Source organism: Lepus europaeus, chromosome 6 (genome assembly GCF_033115175.1).
Source record: "Lepus europaeus isolate LE1 chromosome 6, mLepTim1.pri, whole genome shotgun sequence".
NCBI classification, from domain to species: Eukaryota; Metazoa; Chordata; class Mammalia; order Lagomorpha; family Leporidae; genus Lepus; species Lepus europaeus.
Window position 1 is genome coordinate 123794729 of NC_084832.1, and position 27504 is coordinate 123822232.

At 43.4% G+C, this 27504-nt stretch overlaps 1 long non-coding RNA gene across 1 annotated transcript in view; it reads left to right on the forward strand.

Annotated features, from left to right (window-relative positions):
• Nucleotides 1-6878: 6878 nt before the first annotated feature.
• Nucleotides 6879-27504, forward strand: part of LOC133761991 (uncharacterized) — a 37886-nt gene continuing 17260 nt past the window's right edge. Inside the window, exons 1-2 of the long non-coding RNA XR_009866254.1 lie at nt 6879-7033; nt 15446-15545. This is a non-coding gene — a long non-coding RNA (uncharacterized LOC133761991). The remainder of the gene's footprint in view (nt 7034-15445; nt 15546-27504) is intronic.

Sequence of the window (27504 nt, forward strand, 5' to 3'; positions counted from 1 at the left end):
TGGAATTCTGTTGTCTATAATTTTACCCTTCTCGCTTAACAAAAATCTCTGTATTAGTCTGCCAAGAGGAACATGGTTGATAATTTTTGCTTCCCAGTGTTTCTTCCTATTCAGTCCAATATCCCCATCACTTCTTTTGCTTGTGTGGTTACAATGAGATTTTTCTCACTTTCACTTGAAGACATTACCAAGCTCCATCTGCTTTGCCAACCCATTTCTTCTGCAGTATCTGGGACTTAACACATTTATGCTGGAGTTTAATTTCCTCCTCCCTTCGGGGTTCTACTCCTATAATGAGAGGCAGATCTTCAAGATGTAGGTTGCTTCTCCTCAATGTCTTTCTGTCACAACCAGAGCCAGTGCAAGACAATCTTCACCCCGCTGGGCACTGTAAAAGGGGTGTCAGTGATGTCCGGATCCCAAAGCTGTGGTGCAATCCTGGAAACAGATGGGAGTTGTGTTCCAGGCTGGGTCCTGTGTCATTTGGGGCGGGGAAGATGGCAGTCACCTTAGGTGGGATTGGTGGACTGGCTTATCGCTGGCCACTGAGACCTTTGCTGTCAGGGGTCCAGCCTCCGTATGAAAGGGCACAGCAGTGGTGCGCAGTCAGTACTCCTTCTCTCAGCATGACTGTCATTTTTAGCCTTTATTTGCTTCACCAGCAGAGAGCATTTCGGGAACCTGCTGAGGCTCAGTAAATGCCTCTCTGTTAAGTCACTTTTGCAAACTGGGTCCAAGGGGTCCAGATTTTGCAAATTATACTCCAGCACCCCTAGTGCTCACATCTGAACCTGTGGTGAAGGAACTTTGCTTTTTGCTGACTCTCGGTCACGAGTCTGACCTACAAACCCAAACTGCTCTCCTCCCTGGAACCCAGTGTTTCCAAGGAAGTGAGGCCATCTGCCCTGAGTCCTCATGACCTATAGAGGCGAGCCACGAGCATCACTTGTCCTGATGAGATGGCTCCACACTGCCAAGTGGCTCATTTGAACTGAATGTTGTTTAGCAGAAAAGCTGTACGCCATTATGCGCTTTAAGAAAACGTAGCTGCTGGCAGTACTGGGTCCGTCTTCCTCTTGGGCTGTGGTGGGTGGACACAGGCTGGACGTTGTCTTCTTTACATGGGTATCTGCTTTCTGGCAAGCAGCAGGCCGTGTCACCCTGGTTCTTTGACATCCGAGCTGCCCCAGTCATTTCTGAGAACCAGTTGGCCCCTGCAGGCTGTTGAGCCTCCCAGCCGTTTTCTTCTGCCTTTTTGGCACTATTTTCCTCTCCCAAGGGTCCATCTCTGTGGGTGCTTTAAACATCATTCTAAGTCGTTTTCTTCCATCCCTGATAGGACTCCTCAGGGTACGTCTGCATTTTCTTGTAGAAAAGAGGCCACATTGGTAGGTTCCAATGTGCTTAGCTGCAAGGTCTCCATCAGAAACAGCCCCCAGGACACCTTTGCGTCCCCCCAACTCCGTCCCTTGCTGTCCGTGCTCTCTGCGGTTGTTGTCATGCACTCACTAATCAGGCCGCACTGAGTGCTGACCTTGTGTCTTGCTTGTTCTGCCACAGAGCAGTGAGCAACACCAGACAGTTTTACAGTCCTGAGGCTGAGATAGGGGACGAGGATGGGGAGAGAGGGAGAAAGACAAGTGAACACATTCAAAACCACTGATGGTAAGGAGCTGGAACAGAGAGCTTGTGGGTTATGCAGAGCTTTGAGAATCTAACTAACCTAGGAGGAACGGGAAGCCCTGAGGTTTTAGGCAATGGTGAGCATGTGTGCGACAGTGCCCACGTGCATGTGTGACACAATAAGATCTGTATTAAAGAGACCATCCCTGACGCCAGGTAGAGAACGGATCTTGGAAGAGCCGAGCTGATGGAAGCAGACTCCTTAGGCAGCTTTTTTTATTATGTAGCTTTGAATGACATGGCCACTTGCCTGAGGGTGGCAGTCAACCAAGGGGAGGGGGAAAACACGAAAAAGGTTTAAGAAGAAAGTCAACAGGCTGTTACCTGGGAGACGTGTTGATGGAGGCAACACAGGTGGCTGCCAGGCTTCTGGGGATAGAAATTGGACAGTGTTGCTGTCATTACCCTTGGGAGCCATGCTCAGTAAGTGCTTTGGTTCACAGATGTTGATTTGAAGATGTGTTTACGTTTTCCTCATGGAGCTGACAGTAGGCTATGAGCAGGGCCTGCTACAGAATAAAATGAAACTGTGGTGCCCCTGTGTGAATATTGTTAACAGTTTCATTATGGTCACAGCACAGCGAGAAAACACAGGGAGGACCTTCTGAGCATGGAACCCCTTGTGACTGCTCGGATTGCACACTGTTGAAAGTGTTAGGGATCTGATTATGAATTTGGAGCTCAGAGGAGATGTCTGGACTGGAAGTATGCGTTTGGGAGGCATTACAAAACTAACAATACCTGAAGAAATTGTCTAGAGATTTTTAATGAGTGAAAAGAAAAGAAGGCTCCCAAGAACTCCTTAGGTCCTTAGGAACTCTAACTTAGAAAATGAAAAGTCAGGGTAGGCATTTAGCTAACGGTTAAAACATCCATTATGATGCTCATGTCCCACATCATGTCCCACCTGGGTTCAATTCCTGGTTCTGGCTCCTGCTAGTGCAGACCCTGAAAGGCTGTGGTCATGGCTAAAGTGATTGGGTCCCTGCCTCTCAGGTGGGGTATCTTGGTAGTATTCCTGGGTACTAGCTTCAGCTCTGGTCCAGTTCTAGCTACTGCTGGCATTTGGTGAGTCATCCGCAGATGGGAGAACTTTCTGTCTCTCTGCCTCTGAAATGAACACATTAAGAAAAGTGGAAGAGAATTTTAAAAGCACCTTCAGTCTGGGGAACTCATATAATATAATGTGGTACAAACCTGATTTTCTAATGAATGCCTCCAGTTTAAACTGTGCAACTTGCCCCAAAAGTGAATTCTCTGTCAGTGAATATGCCACAGTGTAGACCCCTTAGAAGAGCCACCATGGCTTCAGACTTGCCATGCTTGCTCTTGTCATCATGTCCTACTGCAAGCTTGAAGCTCACAGCTTCAAAGAATGTGGCTGATGGCCTCTCTGTTTTCTCACCAATCAAAGCACTGATCACTGTTTGTCACCCCTAGAGGTTTGGATTCACTACTAAGGTAAGAGACCAGACAGCTCTTGGTCTTTGCTGAAACTCATTTATTACCTGTTGTCTGTTATCTTAGAATCCTGATCCAGACTTCCATTTGAACTTCTATTTTAAAATAATTGCCAAGTCTATAGCTTGAAGCATGATTCTATCAATGCTGTGTCTGACTTTCTGATCAGGAACTGTTGACTGGGATCTTGTCTTTGATTTGCTTGGATACTTATTAACTCATTTAAGCAAAAGAGGCTGTGGCAGCAGGGAGATATCAGCTTTGCAGAAGGCTTCCTGGAGTAAGTGTTGTCAGGTAAGAAGGGAGTAACCAGGGGTAAGAAGATGTGGGCTGAGTATGTTGGAGAGAAAACCCAGCACGTTGAAAGGCATGGGTAGGGGGCATGGAGATATTCAGTACAGCTAGCTGCTCAGGACACTTGGAAAGAGAGGAAGATGAGGCTGTGGAGTGGACAGGAGCTAGACTATGAAAAGCCTGGTGAATGTTCAGGAGCAATGGGGAGTCACTGAAAGTTTGCAGGAGAGACCTGGTGTATAGATAAATATGCATTTCTAAAAGCTAAATTTAATTATGCTCATATTTTGCACATACTATAAAACTCCATACTGTGTCTGTAAAGTGTCTGTCTTTCCAGAGTTTAGAGCTTTAGAAAGCACATAAGAAGGTATTGGTTCAGAGTGTGAGCTCCTGTGGAGGGATTAGATTGGAGGATCCGTGGAAAGCAGTTACAATGTTCTTCTAGTCATTTCTCTTACATTGGCCTTCCTCAGTGATTACATTTTAAAACTGGTCTATTTTTTTGGTCAAGGCAGTGTTTAAAAATATTTTTTTCTGTTTGCTCTGAAACTTCATCAGGCAGGGGGAATTTGCCAAGAGTTACTATGGGTGTGTCCAAGGGGTCTTCAGACTGGAGATGGACAGAGACCCAGAATTAAGAAAATCCTTCAACCCCTTATTTGACATCCAAAGCCCCAAGGGATGAACAGTGGATGCGCTGATGAGCTCCAGCTGTGTGACGAGTGCTCTTCCTCTATCAGAAGCAGCTTAAGTAAGATGCCGGTGAATTCTTTGGCACCATTTCCTAAGGATGAACCTTGCATTGCAAAGCAGTAACCAACAAACAAAAGCAGTAATGCCAGCAATCCCATTTTGAAACATGTGTATTATCCAAACTTTGTACTCTTTTTAAAACTATAAACTTTGCTAAACTAATGGCTCACATAAGAAACCTTTCCCATCTATCAAGCCCAGATCAATAGCGGAGAACATCTTCAGTGTAGTTTTCTGGTTTTGTACCCTTTACATACTCCTTAGAACAATTTCTTTCAGATCATCTTGTGGCCTATCCCTTATCGTTGTTGTCCTTGCTGTCTCCAATTCTCCTTGTTAGGAGTATTAGGAAATAATTTTATTATATTTAATTTTTTAAAATTAGATTCTCCATTTCTTAGGACAAAAACATGTGTAGACCATTTTATTTAAAATGCATTGGCTTATGGCTGGTGCCGTGCCTCAATAGGCTAATCCTCCGCCTGTGGTGTCGGCACACTGTGTTCTAGTCCTGGTCTAGGTGCCGGATTCTGTTCCGGTTGCCCCTCTTCCAGGCCAGCTCTCTGCTGTGGCCCGGGAGTGCAGTGGAGGATGGCCCAGGTCCTTGGGCCTTGCACCCCATGGGAGACCAGGAGAAGCACCTGGCTCCTGGCTTCGGATCAGTGCGGTGCGCTGGCCACAGTGGCCATTGGAGGGTGAACCAATGGTAAAGGAAGACCTTTCGCTCTTTCTCTCTCTCTCACTGTCCACTCTGCCTGTAAGAAATAAAAATAAAAATTTTAAAAAATGCATTGGCTTGTTGTGCTGTGTCTCCATCCAGGTGAATTGGGTCTTTCTAATAGAATGCTTTTGTAAGGCTAGCATCTGAAATCACAAGACATCAAGCTTCAAAAAGGAAATGGTTGCATTTTGTTTCCAGTGCTGTGGTGTGTTAGCGCACAATCTCTGCTGGCTACGTGTGTTCTCTGTGCCTGTCTGCCCTGAGGCCCGTGTGCCTCCAACTCATCGGCTTTTCTCGGTGTGTCTTAACTTGCTGGACAGTTTCATTCTCACTTTTGGCTTCAGCTCAACGAGATTCCATCCCTGTTGCAGAAGGTGCGGGAGTCTTCACTGCTCCACTTACCCATTCCAAGACCCCTGTGGACACTTGGACCTGTGGATAGTACCAGACCCTACAATTTAATGCCTTTCCATCCTAACCAAGCACTTACTGTGCAGTATGGCCATAACTTTGTTGGTTTGATGTCTGGCAGTTAGACAAGCATGAATTTGTTTTTCTTTATTCATAATTTCCTAGATAGAAGATTTTTTTTCTTACCTAAATCTACTTCAGTGAAATCTTTCACCTTTTCACCTAAAAGGAGTGCTTTTGGCTACTCTTGGGTATATCTGAATTGCTAGCATCACTACTCTTGCCTCTTGGGACATTTTTCTTTGAAGTAGGGTAAATATAGCACAGCACAATACTCGCACAATCTGATGATAGGGATGGCTACGGTGTGGCTAAAGGACAAGTAGTCTATACAGCTTGGATGCACTGGACAAGGGGAAGCCTCATGTCTTGGGTGAGTCACTGCATCACCTTATTCAGAACAGTGTGTGATTTTAAACTTAGGAAGTTAGTTGACTGGAACCACAGAAAACAGAACCATGGATAAAGGGAGACTAACGTATTTGGGTAGGGGTAATATAAGAAAGCTTTAAAAAAGTAATCAAATGAATTGCTTGGGGTTGACAACATTCTATGTGTGTTGAGAATATAACTGCCAAGTTCAGAAAGAATCTAATGCCAACGTGATGTTGTGATTGTGGCAAGTCCTGGCATTTCCTGGCAGAGAGCACATGGTGTTGTGGGAACTTCAGAACTCAAATCCACAGGACCATGACTTTGTCCATCCATGGAAAAGCTTCAACTACAGCAGTTGTTTTCCTTTTTTTAAGGATTTATTTATTATTTATTTGAAAGGCAGAGTTAAAGAGAAAGAGAGGTAGAGGAGGAGGAGGAGGAGGAGGAAGAGAGAGAGAGAGAAAGAGAGAGAGAGAGAGAGAGAGAGAGAGAAAGCTCGATCTTCAATCTGCTAGTTCACTCTCCATGTGGCCACAATGGATGGAGCTGGAGCCAGAAGCCTTCTCTGGGTTTCCCACATGCATGGCAGGGGCCCAAGCACTTGGGCCATCTTCTACTGCTTTCCAAGACGCATTAGCAGGGAGCTGGATTAGAAGTAGAGCAGCTAGGACTTGAACTGGTACCCATATGGATGCCGGCATCACAGGCTGTGACTTTACCTGCTATGCCACAGTGTTGGCACTAGAGAACATATATTTTCTTATTACTCTAGTCTCTAGAATATCTGTTTTTCAGTGAAGAAATATCTGTTACTTACCTATAATAAATACTAATGATTAACATGACAAACTAAGCTAAATAAAATCCACTAATCAAACTTCAACTAATAACACTTGAAGAGATGATTATTCATAGGTTTAAAAAAGCTCTATTAAACCTGATTATCAGAAAAAGGAACCATTTAATACTGGAATGACTTTCAATCTTCATGTTCTCAAAATTTTTAAAAATCATAATTTAAAATTTTAAATGAGGTAAGGGAATTAGAGTTTCACCTTAGAATAAAATTAAAGGATTTCAAAATTAACAGTATTTTTTTTTTTTCTTTTATGTGGTGGATTCGGATGCCCATATCTGCGGAAGATTTCTATCTTTATCTTTCTGGACAGCTCTGCTGAGTGTCTATGGAATATATGCTGAATAAATTGGACAAACAGTAGAAATTCATTGAGAAGAATTAAAGGCAATGAGCAAATCGGCCTAGTTCAGTGGGTAAGAGGTTAGAGAATGGGGCTCTAGCCTTATTTATTTACTTACTTTTGTCTCTTTCTTGAATAAATAATAATTACAGTATCTCCAAAGCCCAGTGGCTTACAATAAATGCTTAGTTCTCATTTGACCAAAGCCCTGCTCTGGCCAGTGGCACAGCGGATGTGGTCTGCTGGAGCTGTTTCACTGCTGTCTGGGAGCAGAGTTCCTTTCATTACATGGTCTCATTATTTTACAAGCCTTCCTTCTTGACTTGTGGACAGGAGAGAGAGAAAGAATGGAAGAGAAATACGAGTCGGTAAACCGTCTTGTCCTGTAGGTGACACTTCTGCTTCGGTCTCTTCTCCAGATCACACGGTCTGGCTGATCGGATTGTTTCCTGCCACAGACAGATGGCAGTAACCTGTCTCATGTTCTTGACTGCATTCTTCCCTGAGACCATCTTATCTGTTGGTTGACTTTCCAAGTGCCTGCAGTGGCCAGGACTGGACTGAACTGAAATCGGGAGCAGGGTATCCAGCCAGGTCTCCTACATCGATGAGAGGAGCCAAACTACTTTAATTGTTACCTGTCCCCCCCCCCCCAGCCCCCCTCCTCCTTCCCCTCCCCCAGGATCCACTAGCAGGAAGCTGAGTCAGGAGCCATAGCAGGGAATCAAACCCAGGACTCTGATGTGGGATGTGGCATCTTACTTGCTAGGCTAGATGCTTGCTCTAGGTCAGTACAAATGAACACATATCAAGTCTTACTAAATTGTAAATTTTGCACATGGTTTATTGCTATTAAGCCAGGGCCTTCAAGTGTTGACAACTACTTGCTTCTAGATCCTGCCTGTAGGAAACAAAGGCCCTCTAAGCTTGTTGGATTGACTGACTCACTGCAAAGAAGAGACGCAGGGCATGGTCTTCCCATCCGTTGTGCTGTGTAGTCTCCCATAACTGTAGTGAAATCTACAGAAGACACAAAGGGGAATGCTGGGAAGAGGAGTAAACAAAATACCACGGGCTGAGAAATATATCTAAGGCCAACGTTGAACATGGCCACTAGTATGCTAACTACAATCAGTGCTAGCCTAGTAGGTTTTTTGGAGGAATTATATTACCAAAGAAAGTCAAATACAAAGCCTTTAACCGTTGCCCATAATCGTTGTGTCCACCTCTGTCGGAGTGAAAGCAGTGTGCTTTCTGCCGTCTGAAGCTTCAGTAATTGGAGTCTGAAAAGAACAAACAGTGAGCAGATGAACAGGAGAAAAGGCATGCACCTGTGTGATGGGCCAGTGTGCCGAAGCCAGGTGAAGCTGTGTGACTTAAACAAAAAGGCTAGGTAACAGAAAGGAAGGCGGGGGCGGGAGGTGGTGGCAAGCTGTGGGAGGGCAGGGGAGGGAACTCTGCGGTGCCCATGACCGGTGACCGTAGGTGTTTGTTCCAATTTGCAAATACTCTCCCCCGCGGCAGCACTCTAAAGGCTAAGCCACCTCTGCGGCCAGCTGAGGTTGGAGGCATCGAGGAGATCTTTCCTAGATCAAGGTGAGGCAGATAGAGGGGGCTGGGAGAAAGCTCGCTTTGCACCTGCTGTGGACCCGACTGATGTAGATGTCCTTGTAAGATGCCAGTTTGCGTCACAGGGCTATGCCTGTGCTTGCGCTTTTTCTGAGTTCTGAGTGGCCGTCTTGAAACACGGCAAGGAGGTTTATTTTGCAGGGGGATATTTTGTTTTCCCTTGAGGGCATGGTCTCCAGCATTCATTCAGGTGTGGTCATAGATTAGGGGGAACTCCTAGAGGGTAGAGCCCTGTGGTCACAAAGCACAGTGGGCAGTGGACAATGCAGAAGGCTCCAGAAGCAGAAAGCTTCTGTGAGACTGGTGAGGGAGAGTCTGCAGTGTCCTCTCAGGAGTCAGAGTTGCTGTCACTGGGTGACTTCTCTCTCTCATTCCTGCCCTTTGCGTGGGGCAGCCAGGGCTGCTGTCCTGTCCCTGCACTGCCATTGCATACTAAGAAAGTGTCTAAAGGGAAGTGACCTGCGCTTTAGTTTATGGGAAATAGCAGGGAGCACCGTATCTGATCTCATGGGCAGAACTGGGAGACTGGATTCTCACGTCTTCTCTGCTGCCCGAGTGATGATTTTCCCAGTGGAACAGAGCACAGTGAGTAAGCAGTGTGCCAGCGTCCACGTGGCTGGAGAGGGAACACTGGGTATTGGTGTCTGCTGGCCAGGATTTTGGGCCGTCCACCCAAGGAGGGGTGTTTTCTGCAAGAGGGCACACAGTGGCAGGGACTGTTAACGACGCCCACTGATGCCTGTGTGTTGCACCTACATTCTCCTGTCCCTCTGGCAGTTAGGTTCCTACATAATGGAAGGAGCCCTGATCTCTGAATTTCATTTGGAGGAGGGCTTACCAGCATTCCAGGCACTTTACATGAGTGAAAAACTAATTGGGGCATTATTAAGCCCCTGGAATTTGGGGCTGTTTCTTGCAATGACTAGAGTTAAATCTCTGACCCACATGAATGCTGTAGTAGTTGGATAAAGGCCCTGGTCCCTTGCTGCAAGCCTGCCACATTGTCTGCACTCAGCCACGTGGAAGCTAATGGCTGCGAAACTATAAACTCATCACCTTTGTCAAAGATTGACCACTGCACTGCTGTTTTTCTTCTTAAAAGAAAAAAGATGACAGACACTCGTTTAAGCTACCTTTTGCTTGGAAAATAAAAAGGAATTAAGTGTTATTATCTTTTTTAAAAAAAGATTTTACTTATTTGTTTGAAAGGCACAGTTACAGAGAAACATCCACTGGCTCACTCCCCAAATGTAGCCATGGCTGGAGTTGGGCCTGTCTGAAGCCAGGAGCCAAAAGCCTCCTTGGGGACTCCCACTTGGGTATATGGGTCCAAGGACCTGGGCCATCTTCCACTGCTTTCCCAGGCACACTAGCAGGGAGCTGGATGGGAAGTGGAGCAGTGGGGCCTGAACCAGCTCCTACACGGGATGCCAGTGCTGCAGGCAGTAGCGTTTACCCACTGTGCCACAGCGCTGACCCCAAATGTCATTATCTTTGAGCTAGGAAGTCCGACAAGAGTCATGTGTGAGCTGAGGAACATAACCCCTTGACCAGATTTCTCAACAAGGGACATTAGTGAGGAGAAAGCATACAGTGTTTGAAGATAGACTTTGGAGTTAGAGTCTCTGTCCATTCAGTAACTGTGAGGACTAGTCAAGTTTATTATCATTTAGTCTATTATAAAATTATGAAAATTATTATTTGTACCTTGAAGGGTAGTTATGAAGATTAAATATTTAATGTTATCTAATAGAAAATTTAGCTGACCTTTGTCCCTGATTCCTGGAGGAGAATCTCTAAACCCTTGCCAATCCCCGAGTGGTGAATGTCTCTTTATTCATAATGGACTTCTTGGATCACACTTGATTTTCAGAATAGATTTGTTTATTTATTTATTTGATAGGCAGAATGGCAGAGAGAAGGAGAGACATACATAGAGACCTTCCATCCATTTGTTTAGTCCCCAAATGCCATCCACAGCTGAGCCTGGGCCAGGCCAAAGCCAGGAGCCAGGAATCTCTCTTGTGGTGGCAGGGGTCCAAGGACTTGGGCTGTCATCCATTGCCTCCCAGGCACATTAGCAGGAAGCTGAGTCAGAAGTGCAGCATAGCTGGGACTCAAACCAAGCACTCTTGATACGTGGTATGACCTCCCAAGTGGTGTCTTAGCTCAGAGTACCACTGCACCTGCCCCACACTGCCTTTATGTTGGCCAGGTGACACATGGAGGACCAGTGGGTGGTTTTGAGTGGGCGCTGGTCATGTTGAAGACAACCATGTGATGTGTGGGCTGGGGCTCTGAGTCTTGACCTTGAGACTCCTGCAGAGGGGAGGCTGCTAAGCTCCTTCATTATGGCTGTTGAATCCCATCGGTGAGGCTGATTTAATGAAACCCCACTAAAAGCTCTAAATACCAGAAGCTTAGAAGAGCCTTCCTGACTGGAATTTATGTGCTCATGTGCTGGGAGGGTGGGCATCCTGACAACTTGGAGTCTTCACGATTAGGATCCTTCCAAACCTTGCCCTGGGTCTTTCTTTTGACTGGCCCCAATTTGTATCCTTTGTAAGAAAACTACTTTTTTTTTTTTTTGCTTTTAAACATTGATTTACTTATTTGAAAGGGAGAGTTACAGAGAGCAGAGGCAGAGAGAGAGAGAGGTCTTCCTTCTGCTGTTTATTCCCCAAATGGCCTCAATAGCTGGGCCTATCAGAAGCCAGGAGCTTCTTCCAGGTCTCCCTTCTTTGGTGCAGGGGCCCAAGGACTTGGGCCATTTTTGACTGCTTTCCCAGGCCATAGCAGAGAGCTGGATTGGACGTGAAACAGTCAGGACTTGAATGGGTGACCATATGGGATGCCAGCACTGCAGGCAGAGGCTTTACCTGCTACACCACAGTGCTGACCCCAAAAACTGTACACTTTAGTGAGAACCTGAAATGTGTCCAGTTGGTCAGAAGTCAGTGGGCCTGGAAGCACTGAACTTGTGGCTGGTGTCTTAAGCGAGGGTGCCTGTGGAGGACTGTGACCTAACTCACAAGTGGTTAGTGTCAGAATTGCATTGTGGGTAACATATGTAAAGCTTTTAGAATAGTGGCTGGCCCAGAGTGACTTACAGGGAAAATTACCTAATGTTATCATTGAGCTATAAGACACTGTTCATACAGGAGCACTGATAGTTTAAAAAACACAACTTAGGTAAACATAAAATTACTGCATTTTGATGGTTTTAGGAGCTGTGTAAATTGTACTGTCTGAAGTAATTTAGACTTGTCCTAGTATGAAAATCGCATTAGTGTCAGAGTGGAGAATAAAACCCTGGTCTTTTAAGATGAGAACGTCAAACAAAATCTGCTTTCATTTTTACTTGTTTCTAATAGGGCTAATTCAATAGAACCTGTATCTGAGTAGTAGGAGCATTTTGGGAGATTTTCCACATCACTTACTATTTTCTCTCAATCATCCAGAAAAGGACCCTGGAAATCATATCTGAACTGTGTGACTTAGATTCCTTTTGTTACACAGTCCTTGGGAGTGGCTGACCAACCCACGATGGGCCAATCAGGATTTGACTTCTCAGACTTGGGAGTTTGATTTGAAAAGTTTTAGTGGACGTTGTGACCTGCAGAGGTAACAGCTGAGGGTCATGTGCAGCCTGGGTCCTTGACGGTCAGGTCAGAAGAGAGCGAAGGGTGGAAGGAGGCAGTGAGCATGCGGAGGCCAATAGAACGCAGGTGTCCAGGATTGCTGGTGTCTTACTGCTCCCATCTCTTGTGAGGCCAGGCTTTGTCTCCCGTGCTTGGCTTTTGTGAGCTACTCTTTGTCCAATGCATTTCCCTTGTTTGCTTATGCTGTTTGAAGTAGATTTTTTTCATTTACATCTAATGCTTGTAATCGTTACTGAGAATTCCTTGAGAAAGCTCTTCAAAGGATGAAATGAGACAAAAGGTACAAACTGCTTTTAGCATGGCTGCTACTGTTGGTGTGGGGAATAAGGGGTCAGGATGGAGGGAGACAAAAACAGAAGGTAAGGTGGGCCAAGGCCTGGATTTATTAGAAGCACTGTAATGGGCTCTCTTAGAAAGTTGAATTCAATGCCTTCAATTGAAATACAATTATATTAGTCTCCTTTGAATGTGGATCAAAGAAAGGTAGGGATGTAGAAAAACAAGGTTAAGCAAGTAATTGACAATTCTTCTGTCTTGTTCGAGACAACTGGGTTAAGCAAAAACTGTGGTACACCAATGCCATTATAAAATATAATAAAAGTGTTGGCGATGGGTAGACAACACGACAGCACCCTCTCTTAGGTGACTGTACTGAATCCAAAATAACATTTTCACAAACAGCTTTGTTATTTGATGGAAAACCAGTGGTCATCACAAAGCTCAGGTTCCTCTGTATGCTTCAAAGGAAAAAGGATTCCTCTCCTGAGGGGGAGGGCCCAGGGGCTGACGTGACCGTGTGGACAATGGAGCCGAGAATCCAGTCTGAGGAGGTACTTACATGCCAGGCTGCAGGCGAAGGGTCAGGTCTTACTTCATTTGATGAAAAGAGGTCCGAACAAAACACATAAGTAGCAGTCACAGCCAGAGGAACTGTGTTGCTAGGTAGACGGCCTGTTCAAGGGGGGGCAGGAGAGGCACAGCTATTATTTCTATCTTCATGGGATGGGAAGACCACTTGGGAAAGTGAGGCTGAACAAGGGAAGAGTTAATTGTGCCTACTTTTCCTTCTATTCCTCCTTTCCATGCTGTGTTCTTTTTCTGTTTCAGTTCACCTTCCTCAGCTTTCTTTTTCTTTTTCTTTTTCTTTTTTTTTTTTTTGACAGGCAAGTGGACAGTGAGAGAGAGAGAGAGACAGAGAGAAAGGTCTTCCTTTGCCATTGGTTCACCCTCCAATAGCTGCTGTGGCTGGCGCACTGCGCTGATCCGAAGCCAGGAGCCAGGTGCTTCCTCCTGGCCTCCTATGCAGGTGCAGGGCCCAAGCACTTGGGCCATCCTCCACTGCACTCCCGGGCCACAGCAAAGAGCTGGTCTGGAAGAGGGGCAACTGGGACAGAATCTGGCACCCCAACTGGGACTAGAACCCGGTGTGGCGGTGCCACAAGGCGGAGGATTAGCCTACTGAGCTGTGGCACCAGCCCTTCCTCAGCTTTTTCTAAAATAAGTGAAAAAATAAAGATGAGGGTCCATCCGTAAGAAGCTGCATTACAGAGTGGCACATTTCAAGAAGGGCATTTCTTTCTCATGTGGAGATCAAATAAGGGTATCAGAAATTTTAAGCTTAAGCTCTGTAAATCAAATAACTACAGAGTCTTCTTTTAAAAATATTTTGTCTACCTTGTTTCTTTGTATTACCAAGTCTTAGAATGAAATAAGTAAGAACAATGGCTAGCTATCATTTTCTAAGGAAAGAATTCTAGGGACAAGTTTTTTAAGGAATATTTCTTTACCATAGCAAATTGGCCTTCAGTCATCCATCATATTGGAGAGAAGCAATGCTTTAAGAAATGTAAGGTAATGGAAAATCTCGCAACACCATTGTTTTTGGAAGACGATTTTGCCTTTTACTGGGATCAAGTTGAGTTCAGGGACCTGTACATTTAGAGTGCTTTGAACAGTGAAATCCCACCGTGAATGCTCAGCGTGGAGGTTCAGGGTTGTCACACAGACTACAGGCTTGGAATTCTCCCTGCCCCCCTCTGCCAGTGGTGGACACAAAGCGGATTGTCTCCGTGTGTTTGTGGTCACACAGCCTCCTTGGTTTGGGGAGAAAGGAATCATTTTGTTTTCCAACCCTCTTGTTGAGCTATAAGGAAGTTGGAGGAGAAAATGCATTAGAAGAATTTTGATATATTCCACAAGAGTTAGTCTTTTGGAAGTGAAATATAATGAAAAATAGCTACACATGACCTTTCTGTTTTATACTTCTAAGATCATATAATACTGAATTTTGTTGTCTTTACTCATTGTTCTTAATTTCATATTCTGTTGTTGTTTACTTCTTTACATTAACAGAAGAGACTGGAATAAATAAAAATGAAGTGTACATTTAACACTATATTAAACTACATTTTTTATTAGTTGACATTTAAATGATATCTCAAATATTTCAGAAGCTTGAGGCTGTTGTGTTGTTTGCCACGGCACTGTTTGTCTTGCAGAGAACACAGTAGTTTCATATTGTAATGACTGAAGATTGGAAGAATGCATCGGAGGGGATGGAAACATCCTTCATCCTGCAGATTATCCAGTGGAATCATGAAAGTCAAATTGTAATAAATGCTGTTACAGCTCTTTGACTTAAGACACTTAACAGAGATAGAGTCACTTGCTTATGTTTGTTTGACTAATAGGAATTGGGGGTGGGATCCAAGCCCAGGTCTGTTTAATTCCAAGGTCGATGTTCTTGACCCTGATCTTATGTTTTAATTTGCATCAATTCCTTTACAGCACTTTTCAGGAGGGGAGGTGGGAGTGGGGAGTTCTGTGTCAACAGAAAAGTGCTGGCAGTACAGACGAGGCGTCCCTTCTCATCATCAGTGAGATGAGTGATCGGACACCTTGGTTCTCAGGTTCTGCGTGAGGACATCAGCTTCTGCAGGGTCACGTGCTGCACAGACTCTCTGTTGCCGTTCTGGTGGAGTGACAGCTGTTCCCCAAGCTTTCTGGTGGGTCCTTCCTTGATCATGAACTGTGACGATTGCTTCACTTTCCTCCCTTTACTTGTGCTCTATTGAGAGAACTGGACAGGAGTGTAATCAGTGTTGAAGTGGGTAACTTGACCTTCAGAAATCAGCAGAAGTTGACAGAATTAGTATTTTAACTTTCTTATCTATGCATTTTTTTCTGTGTTACAGGGCTGCCAATTCCTTGTCACAAAATCTGTTATTTCATTGCTTGGCCCGTCTAGTGTCTCAAGTCTCTCTCAGTCTAGATTCGATAAAGAATGGTGTGAAGGTAAGAAATAAGAAAATCTCTGTCTTATGGAAAGAAACGTAGCATTTAAACCCAGAATAATGAGTGGCTTCAATAGATGAAGTAATTCATAAAGGTTAAAGGTTTTCAATGAATTCTAATGAATTTAAAAGCTGTTTTTATAATGATTAATATCTGAAGCCCCTGCTTAGAAATATTCACTATTCTGATACTTTTTCTTACCGTGAAATATGGATTTGAAAGGTTTGTTACTACAGGTACATAAATACTCTTTTGTAGAAATAAATATGAGTTTTGGGGGGGATAGTTTGTGGAGAAATAACAACTTAATATTTTAAATATGAGAAGTCAGAAACTGCTTCTAAACCTCTCTTACCTGTAAATTTAAGGGCAAAATCTTATTCTAGCGCTGAGATTGTATTGTCAATAGCTGATGAAAATGTTTTCTGCTTGTGCTGTGTCTTCAGAATTGCTTTTTATTTTTTAAAATATTTATTTATTTATTTGAAAGTAAGAGTTACACATAGAAAGAAGGAGAGGCAGAGAGAGGGAAAAAGAGAGGTCTTCCATCTGCTGGCTCACTCCCCCATTGACCTCAGTGGCTGGAGCTACGCCGATCTGAAGCTAGGAGCCAGGAGCTAGGAGCCCCCTCCTAGTCTCCCATGCTGCTATGGGGGCCCAAGGACTTGGGCCATTTGTACTGCTTTCCCAGGCCATAGCAGAGAGCTGGATCTGAAGTCGAGCACCTGGGACTCGAACTGGCAGCCATATGGAATGCCAGCACTGCAGGCGGCGGTTTAAAGGTTTAACTCACTATGCTACAGCACCGGGCCCATGTTTTTATTTTTAAAAGATTGATTTATTTGAAAGGCAGAGTTACCGGGGTGTGGGGAGATAGATAGATAGATAGATAGATAGATAGATAGATAGATAGATATGGATATATTGAGAGGTCTTTGATTTGCTGCTTCACTCACTAAATGGTCACAATGGCCTGGCTGAAGCTAGGAGTCTGGCTTCCATCTGGTCTCCCACATGGGTGGCAGGGGCCCAAACACTTGGATCATCTGCTGCTGCTTTGCCAGGCGCATTAGCAGGGAGCTGGACAGGATGTAGAGCAGCTAGGAACTGGATGCCAGTGTCGCAGGTGGTGGCTTAACTCACTGTTAAGCTGGCCTCTATAGTCAGCATTTTCATCTGAAGCACATGAATACATTTCTGCTGGGCTCAAGCTAATTCCTTGTCTATGGGTTTTCTTCCTGGAATTCTTTACCATTTTTCTTAGTATAAATTGGTCACAGTATGCATGATCTGATGTTACCATTTTTTTTTATTTTGAATTTCTGTGGACCAGGTATAGAACTAATTAAACTTACTGTAACTGTGTTTAAATAAGGATTAGCAGATCATAAGTAAAGCAGAACAACTTTAAGCGATATTTGTTAACATAATTCCAAAATGTATGGCTGTTGTCCATTTTCTATTGTAATAATTTGCCACAAACCTAGTGGCTTGAATAACTCAAATGTATTGTCTTAGGATTTTTCAGCTTAGAAGTCCAACACATCTCACTAGGCCCAAATCAAGGTGTGAGCAGGGTGGTGTCCTTTCAGGAAGTGCCAGAGAGATCTCTTTCCTTGATTTCTGAGCTTTCAGGGGCTTGTCATGTTTCTTGGTTCATTCCCTGCCCCTCCTGTCCCATCTTCAAAGTCATCAATCTTGAATCTCTCTGGTCATTTTACTGTAATCACATCATCCTCTTTGCATGGCTGGGAGAGGTCTTCGATTCCTAAGGACTCACATTATCCTGACTGATGTCTCCATTGCAAGGTCCTTTACCACATCGGCAGGGTCTCTTTGCCAGGTGAGGTAACACATTCACAAGTTCAAAGGGTGAGGACATGAACATCTATCACAGAGCTCCCTGTGGGCACCAAAATTCATGTCCATCCCACATGCAAATCAGATTTCACTCTGTCAACCCATTAGAGCATCAATTTAACATCTAAAATCTGATAATCTCGGTATTATCTACATCATCTAAATCCAGGGTGGAGGAGGCTTTTGGTATAACGCATCACAAGACACAGTTCTTCTGCAGCTATGGACCTTTGTACTCAAGGAACAAGTTATCTGCTCCCAGAATACCATGCTGGGAAAGGTGTAGGAACAGTTATAAACATTCCAGTTCCAAATACAACAGCTGCACATCTTTTTGGAATTTTTTTCTTTCACCTTCTCCCCAATGGTTTTCCACATTTTTGTCCTCGTCTCACTTCAAATGCATTCCTATTTTTTTGCGTGTTTTTCTAAGAGCAGCAAACTGCCCTCTCCCCAGACTTAACGAATCCTTTGATAGTAGCTCACCCTTTTCTGTAACTGTTTGTTAGTTTGGTCTATTCTAGAAAACCATGTAAATGAAGCTATACAGCATGCATTCTCTTTGCTTGGCATTTTGGTCAACATAACATTTTGGATTTACTTTTGTAGTTTGGTGTCAATAGTTAATTTCTTTTTATGGTAAATATTATTATGTTACATGAATGTGTCACAATTTATGTATTCTGTTGAACATGTAAGTTGTTTTCAGAGTTAGGATGGAATAATTTTCTATGATCATTCTTTTATTATGTCAGTTTGTGCAAATATTTTTATTTAAGTTGGGTAAAATCAAAATAAAATTGCTTTATTATAACGTGATAAATGTTTAGCTTTTAGGAAATTGCTTGTATCATTTTACACTCTTGAGATGGTGTGATGTGAGAAGACTGGCTGGTTGGTACGTTTATTAACACTTGGGATGGTCACATGAATATAGTTGCATCTTGTTGTGGTTTTAGGTTACTTTGTGTTGATGACTAATGACATTGAGACCTTTTTATTTTCCTTTTATTTATTTCCCTTCATCTCCCCACCTACTTTTAAGAATTCCTCATGTCATTGCTTTTCATAAATCTGGTTGTAACTTTCTTTGTGTACATCTTACCTGGGGTACCCTATGCTTTTTGGTTCTGTGGATTGATAGTTTTTCAACAAGTCAGGAAAACTTTTATCTGTGATTGCTTTTTCTTTTGGTAAAGATTTATTTATTTATTTGAAAGGCAGACACACACACACACACAGAGAGAGAGAGAGAGAGAGAGAGAGAGAGAAAGAGAGAGATATAGCTTCCATCCACTTGTTCACTCCCCAGTTGGCTGCAATAGCCAAGGCTGGGCCAGGCCACAGCGAGGAGCCAGAAGCTTTTTCCAGTTTCTCTCATGGGTGCAGGAACTCAGGGACTTGGTCCTCTTCTGTGGGATGTAGTTGTCCCAAGTGGTAGCTTAATTTACTGCACCCACAAGTAATGGCCATGTATGTGTGTGTGTATATACATACATATGTATATGTATATATATATACATACATATGTATGTATATATATATATATAATTTATTTATTTATTTGAAAGGCATAGATACAAAGAGAAGAGAGACAGAGAGAGCAAAAAGATCTTTCATCTGTTGGCTTACTCCTCAAATAGCAGCAAGGGCTGGGGCTGGGCCAAGCCAAAGCCAGGAGCCAGGAGCTTCTTCCCTGTCTCCCACATGGGTGCAGGTGCCCAAGCATTTGAGCCATCTTCCACCACTTTCCCAGGCACATTAGCAGGGATCTGGATCAGAAGTGGAGCAGCCAGGACTTGAACAGGCACCCACATGGGATGCCGGCACCACAGGCAGCAGCTGAACCTTCTAGGCTGCAGTGCTGCCCCCTGTGATTTTAAATAGTTTATTTGCTGTTGTCATTTAGCTCCACTTATACATATATTAGACCATTTGATATTGTCACACAAGCCTTGAAATTTTTTTTTTCTTTTTTGGGTCTGTTTTCTCTTTTTTCCTGTAGTTTGTATAGTTTTGCTTGTTTTGTCTTCAAATTTGCCAAATTTTACTTTCATTGTCTAACCCATGTTTAATTCCATCCACTGAATTTTTTCAATAGTTAGGTTTATTGAAGTAAAGTTTACACAGAAAGCTTCATTTCTTTTGTGCTATTCAGTGAACGTTTAAGATATTAGATTTTAATCTTGTTGATTTCTGCTTGATCTTGGTTTTCTATTTTGTACTCATCTTTTCCTTAAATACTTCAATGCGTTTTAATAGCTATTTAAGAAATTTTTGTCCATCTATCAGCTTTCTTATTTCTTTGAATTGATTTCTTTTTTTTAATTTCGTTTGGTTGTTGAGTGTGTAAGTTTTGTACCCGTCTTTTCAAGGTTCTTGTCATGGCTGTCAGCAATTTTTTCAAGAACAGTTTGATTCTTTCTGGCTTTTTTTTCCCTGAGTGTTAGTAGGGCAAATCTAGGGTAGCTCTCCTTCTGCAATGTGGCCTTTCTGGAGTTTCTTCTGAATGCCCTGCATGTTCAACACAGCCTCTCCCTCTGGCTGGATAAAACTTCAACATCTCCCATTCCCATGTAAGCTGTAGCAGGCTCCCAATACTTTTCCCCCTACTATTAGTTGTTCTTAGCCGTGTAAGTCTTATTCTCAACATGTGTGCAGCTTCTTTTTTTCTCATCAGTTCTCATCAATTCTCATTTATCTATAGTAAAGCCATTAAAATGAAAGATCATCATTATGATAAGTACTACCTTGTTGATAGATAATGCAATATAATCATTTTTTATATTCAGTGCTGATTTTATCTAGGCTCCCCATCTAATTGGAAGTGTAAAATGTTTGGCAAGGTTCAGAGACCAGTCACTACTTGGGAAAATATATTAAGTGTCCTATTTGGCATAGATAAATATGAAACAAGATAAGTGAAATTGAGCTTGTTTTAGCTCTTGGGAGAGAGAATTCAGGAAAAGCAATAGTTAGTGAAATCTTGCAGATCATGATATAAAGGCTGTAACCACTTGTTCTTGAACTGCACTTAAGGCATAACTATATTTAAGGCATACAGGGAAGAGCTGCATAGTGTACAAAGTTGAAGTCCTCCAAAATTTGCTAAATAGTGGTGAGTTGTGGGTGTTTGAGAGCTTCTCTGCTTAGGAGATGAACAAACAGCAGGGCTCCTTCCCTGCAAGTTGATTTAGATGTGAGATTAGCAGGAAGTTAAACAAACTGCCGGGTTCCTTTCAGGCCTGTGATTCTAACAGAATTAAGGAGACTTCTCTCCTGCTTCCTGACAGCTGCTTTCCTAGGTTCTATGAAATTGCTTTCCTTTTTAGTTTTTTTTTTTTTTTTCCCAGAAGGAAGATGTTTTTCTGATATTCTCTATTCAGTTGCCTGGAGTCTTTGTCAAAACAGCAAAACAAGAGAGTTTCTTTTTTTCTGAACAGGATGGTTCTTATAAAAATAAATATCGATACTTATATTTGCATGCAAAATCAAATATTTATGGGGCTCATTGCAACAGAATCCAAAACAAATTGTCTCTATAATTTCATCTTCAGGCAAAATTTTGCTTAAAAGAAAAACAGTGAATTGATATAAAGCCTTTTTCTAATATAAAAATCATAAAAATGTCCAATGCCTGCAGAGTATAATTCCTTTACTTCTTTTGCAATGAGCCATCTGATTGTGAAAGACGAAGTCTTTAAAGAGTAACTTTATTTCAGGGTCCCTTTTGAAAATTATTTCTTTTTCTGATGTAATTTGAAAATTATATTGGCCCCAAATTTTCTCCCCATCCCCACATTGGAATAGTGGTCAGTGGTTGGTTTTCAGCTTGAGGGAATGGTACTGTTCTTGATAGCTGTTATAAGGGAAGGAGCATGTTCAGCTTCTAAAAGGAGGTGTCAAGCAGTGCATCAGGCAAAGGGTAGCACACATGATGAATGTCTGTGTTCTTCTTAGTATTTATTTCATATTATTATACGTTCTGTATATATGTTTCTTTCATGTTTTAAAAATGTGGCAGATGGCCGGCGCCGTGGCTTAACAGGCTAATCCTCCGCCTTGCGGCGTCGGCACACCGGGTTCTAGTCCCAGTTGGGGCACCGGATTCTGTCCCGGTTGCCCTTCTTCCAGGCCAGCTCTCTGCTGTGGCCCGGGAAGGCAGTGGAGGATGGCCCAAGTGCTTGGGCCCTGCACCCGCATGGGAGACCAGGAGAAGCACCTGGCTCCTGGCTTTGGATCAGCGCAATGTGCTGGCCGCAGCGGCCATTGGAGGGTGAACCAATGGCAAAAAGGAAGACCTTTCTCTCTGTCTCTCTCTCACTATCCACTCTGCCTGTCAAAAAATAAATAAATAAAAAATTTTAAAAAAATTAAAAAATGTGGCAGAAAGGGAATGGGGGACAGGGGAGAGAGAGAAAGGGATACAGGGTGGAGAAAGAGAGAGAGAGAGAGAGAGAGAGAGAGAGAGAGAGAGAAAATTTCCATCCACGGGTTCCCTTCCCAAATTAACCACAACAACCAGGGTTGTGCCAGGAGCCAGGAACTCCATCTGGATTTCCCACATGGGTGGCAGGAATCCATGTACTTGGTGCCTGTCTCTCCTGGCTTTATGGACTCACTCGTAAAGGGGAACATTCCCAGAAAGAGGGCAGAGGTTATATACTATTGTTTCACCCAGCTGAGTGTCTTCTGCTGTGACAACTGAAATCATGACCACTGTCCATAGTGCCTGCAAGCGTGTGGCAGGTGGGTGTGAAATGTATGGCATCACTTGCAGGGTTGGTGTAGATAGATCCCTAGAGCACTAGGGTAGTAGGAACACACTCCAGTGTTGTTGGTAGAAGCAGTTTTCCATAGTATGGTTAGTCGACCTATGCACAGGCATAATGTTCTGGCAGGGTATCTGCTACAAGATGTGTGACCAACAGTCATGTCTGCAGGCTGTTTAAAAGCTAGACTGTGAGTTGCTGGAAGGCAGGTATGTGGTGTTAGTGATCCTTGCGTTTGCACAGTGCTGACACCAGGGCTTTAATCTCTAGAGGGAGCTCTACCAGTGCTTTCTGAATTGAACTGAATTGATGCTGTCCCTTGACACTGGGCTTTTGCAAAGTAAAACAGTAATGGAAGTTGGTGCATGCTGTTGTGATAGAATACAAATGTAACAATAAAAGGGTTACTCCAAGATGTAGAGTAGTGGCTAGTGTATACTAATGTATAGGATAGTGATAAATTGATTTTTTTCCACCAAAAGATATAAGTGTGATTGAGCAACAGCTCTCTTTGTGATGCGGAACAGAACAAAACCAAACCTCTGCTCTTCCTTCATGAAGCTAAAAATGAGCTTTCTGGTGCATGCAGAAGGTGGACTTTACTATTGCCTGTTCTTCCTTTTGCTATGAAGTAAGGCAGTGAGTAAACTTTACCTAGGATATTCTGATAAAACTTTGATTTCCCTTAAAATGCCATCCCTCAAGGTGTCTCGGTAGCTTTTCTTTTTTTTTTTATTTTTTTTTATTTTTGACAGGCAGAGTGGACAGTGAGAGAGAGAGACAGAGAGAAAGGTCTTCCTTTTGCCGTTGGTTCACCCTCCAATGGCCGCCGCGGTAGCGCGCTGCGGCCGGCGCACCGCGCTGATCCGATGGCAGGAGCCAGGTGCTTCTCCTGGTCTCCCATGGGGTGCAGGGCCCAAGAACTTGGGCCATCCTCCACTGCACTCCCTGGCCACAGCAGAGAGCTGGCCTGGAAGAGGGGCAACCGGGACAGGATCGGTGCCCCAACCGGGACTAGAACCCGGTGTGCCGGCGCCGCAAGGCGGAGGATTAGCCTAGTGAGCCGCGGCGCCGGCCTCGGTAGCTTTTCAAAAGGGAGATAAATAATCTTGCCAGTCATCTCAAAATCAGTCTGACTTTCTAATAGTTTTTTAGAGAGCAAAGGAAACAAAAGATATAATTGCAACAACTGGGAATGTTATTTACATCTTGAGCGAAAACAACAGTTATATATTTTATTAACAGCAGCAGTGGGCAGGTTTTTTTTTTAACATTTATTTATTTACTTTGAAGGTAGAGTTACAAAGAAGCAAAGGCGGAGAGAGAGAGAGAGGTATTCCATCTGCTGGTTCACTCCCCAGATGACTGCAATGGTCCGAACTGTGCCAGTCTGGAGCCAGGAGCCAGGAGCCAGTGTAGTGCCTGGGAGACCACAGTGATGGTTTTAAGTAGTTGGATCCATGCCTAAAACCTGAATTGAGTTCCCATTTTCAGTGAGACCCAGCTTTGGCTTGTGTGCCTCTGGGGAGTGAACCAGCAGGTGGGCGTTCTCTCTCTATCTCACTGTGTATCTTGAGCCTCTCAAGTAAACTTAATTAAAAAATAAAGAGCAGCAGCATATCCCACAAAATCATGTTTCAACAGAGTGGAAAGCCTGTGTGACAGCTTCAATGGTGTTAAAATGCAAATTTGATGATATCTGCTTAATTTCATTCTTCATGTTGAATAGCTGAAAATAATTAACAGAAAATTTTTACTTGCAACAGAGCAGAATAAAATATTCATTTACTTGTTTGTTTCATTCTAAGCATTTGTACATTTTTGGTTCAGGTCCTTCAGTAATGAACTATGTTTTTAACAACTCCTCAGTCACGAGAGGGCTCATATTACTTTGATTCTTCATTCCCTGAACCAAATTAGATCTAGATTTTAAAAACATTTATTTGAAAGGAAGAGTTGCACGAAGAGCAGGGAGGGAGGGAGGAGAGAAAGAGAAGGAGAGAAAGAGGGAGAGAGAAATCTTCCATCTATTGGCTCACTCCCTAGATGGCTACAACAGCTAGGACTGGATCAGGCTGAAGCAAGGAGACTGGAATTCCATCTGGGTTTCCCATGTGAGTCAGGGGTCGGAACACTTGGGCCATCTTCTGATTTCTCAGGTATATTAGCAGGTAGGTGTATCATAAGTGGAGCAGCTAGAACTTGAACTGAAGCTCATGCGGGATGCCAGTGTCACAGGCATCAACTTAGCCTGCTGTGCCACAGTGCTGGCCCCTAGATCTAGATTTAAATTCCATAAAGATCTGACCTTGTTGGCTTTGTGGTCTTGGGCAATTTATCTGGTTTCTTTGAGCTTCAGTTTTTTTTTTAACTTTTATTTAATGAATATAAATTTCCAATGTACAGCTTATGGATTACAATGACTTCCCCCTCCCATAACTTCCCTCCCACCCGCAACCCTCCCCTCTCCCACTCTCTCTCCCCTTCCACTCACATCAAGATTCAAGAGCTGATCAGGTCATTGTTTCTCATAGTGTCCATTTCACTTCAACAGGTTTCCCCTTTGGTGCTCAGTTAGTTGTCGCCAGTCAGGGAAAACAAATGATATTTGTCTCTTTGGGACTGGCTTAATTCACTCAGCATGATGCTTTCCAGATCCCTCCATCTTGTTGCAAATGACCGGGTTTCATTGTTTCTGACTGCTGTATAGTATTCTATGGAGTACATGTCCCATAATTTCTTCATCCAGTCTACTGTTGATGGGCATTTGGGTTGGTTCCAGGTCTTAGCTATTGTGAATTGAGCTGCAATAAACATTAATGTGCAGATGGCTTTTTTGTTTGCCAAATTAATTTCCTTTGGGTAAATTCCAAGGAGTGGGATGGCTGGGTTGTATGGTAGGGTTATGTTCAGGTTTCTGAGGAATCTCCAGACTGACTTCCATAGTGGCTTAACCAGTTTGCATTCCCACCAACAGTGGGTTAGTGTCCCTTTTTCCCCCACATCCTTGCCAGCATCTGTTGTTGGTAGATTTCTGAATGTGAGCCATTCTCACCGGGGTGAGGTGAAACCTCATTGTGGTTTTGATTTGCATTTCTCTGATTGCTAGTGATCTTGAACATTTTTTCATGTGTCTGTTGGCCATTTGGATTTCCTCTTTGGAAAGATGTCTGTTGAGGTCCTTGGCCCATCTCTTCAGTGGGTTGTTTGTTTTGTTGTTGTGGATTTTCTTGATTTCTTTGTAGATTCTGGTTATCAACCCTTTATCTGTAGTATAGTTTGCAAATATTTTTTCCCATTCTGTCGGTTGCCTCTTCATTTTCCTGTTTCTTTTGAAGTACAGAAACTTCTCAATTTGATGCAATCCCAAATGTTAATTTTGGATTTGACTGCCTGTGCTCCTGGGGTCTTTTCCAAGAAGTCTTTGCCTGTACCTATGTCTTGCAGGGTTTCTCCAATGCTCTCTAATAATTCAATGGTTTTGGGTCGTAGATTTAAGTCTTTTTTTTTAACTTTTATTTAATGAATATAAATTTCCAATGTACAGCTTATGGATTACAATGGCTTCCCCCTCCCATAACTTCCCTCCCACCCGCAACCCTCCCCTCTCCTGCTCCCTCTCCCCCTTCCATTTCCATCAAGATTCATTTTCAATTCTCTTTATATACAGAAGATCAATTTAGTATAAAGATTTCAACAGTTTGCAGCCACATAGAAACACAAAGTGAAACATACTGTTTGAGTACTAGTTATAGCATTAAATCACAATGTACAGCACATTAAGGACAGAGATCCCGCATGAGGAGCAACTGCACAGTGGCTCCTGTTGTTGACCCAACAAATTGACACTCTAGTTTATGGCACCAGTAACCATCCTAGGCTGTCGTCATGAGTTGCCAAGGCTATGGAAGCCTTCCAAGTTTGCCGACTCTGATCATATTTAGACAAGGTCATAAAAGACAGAGTGAGGATAGTAACCAATGATCCTAAGAGTGGCATTTACCAGGTTTGAACAATTATACAGCATTAAGTGGGGAAGAGGACCATCAGTACACACAGGTTGGGAGTAGAGCCATTGGTGGTAGAGTAGAGGTTATGATTACAAAGGAATGAGGCCCAAGTGCACTAGACAGGGTCTAGAACAAAGGACAGAGTCATTATTAGAGGAGCTAAGAAAGGTGCTGTCTAAGCTACAAGTAATTTTTCTGATTGAGAGGCAAATAGAACCTGATAGAAGGGGCTTGATAATAATCTGGTGGGCTTTAGGCCTTGTAAGTTAAGAGGCCCAGACCTATCTATCTCTTCACATGGGGTATATCCTAAGGGAGGTGTGAACCTCCTAGGGGAAGGCACTCTGTTGACTTTCATTACTTGGCTGGGCTGGGAGGAGAGCTGGCCAGGTAAAGGCAGGGGGCATCTCTAACAAGAAATTTACAGTTCTGCCTGCAATGTTGCTGACCCTACTTGACCATCCCCTCAGCTGCAGTGGTCACTTTGGAAGTTGGGCTGAGTGAAGGGCTTTTCAGCTTAGAGCCAATAAGATCTGTGGCTCTGACCTGGGCATAGATTTAAGTCTTTAATCCATGTTGAGTGAATTTTTGTGTAAGGTGAAAGGTAGGGGTATTGTTTCATGATTCTGCACGTGGAAATCCGGACTAGTGGTGCGTGCACTCACTATCTGCCATCTTAGCTCTGCCTCATTTAGTTAATTTTTCTAATTAATATTTTTTGAGGGGGGCGGAGCCAAGATGGCGGATAGTGAGGACGTGCGCCTTAGTTTGGGAAAATAAAGTTTCATAAAAGTGGAATTACTGTAACCTCAGGAAAAGACTCAAGAAAAAAACTGCAGAGGAAACGCTTCCGGATCTAGTGGATGTGAAACAGAGGACTTACTGGGAGCCCACTGCGTGGAAACCCAACCGAGAGGAGCCGAGCGGCGGGAGACGAGCCAGAGCCACAGAATCTCACCAGCGCGGGAACCGGAGGAGGGGGTAGATCAAACAAATACTCACAGAGGCCAGATTTCAACTACCCTCAACTCCACTCCCAACTGAGTAAAAAAAAAAAAAAGAGAGAGAGCGAGCCAGCAAGGAGCAAGTGAGTGAGCAATCTGGGAGAGTTGCTCTTTACACAGCCTTAAACCTGAAGAATCAAGCATAGCTCTCTGGCTACACCCATCACAGCCCCTAAGGATCCAACAAAGCAGACAGCTCACTTAGAGGCATAGTATAACGAGAAAAAAAACCACCACAGCAAAAAAAAAAAAAAAAAAAAAAAAAACAACAACAACAAAAAAAACCAAACAAAAACACCATAAATTATCTCCA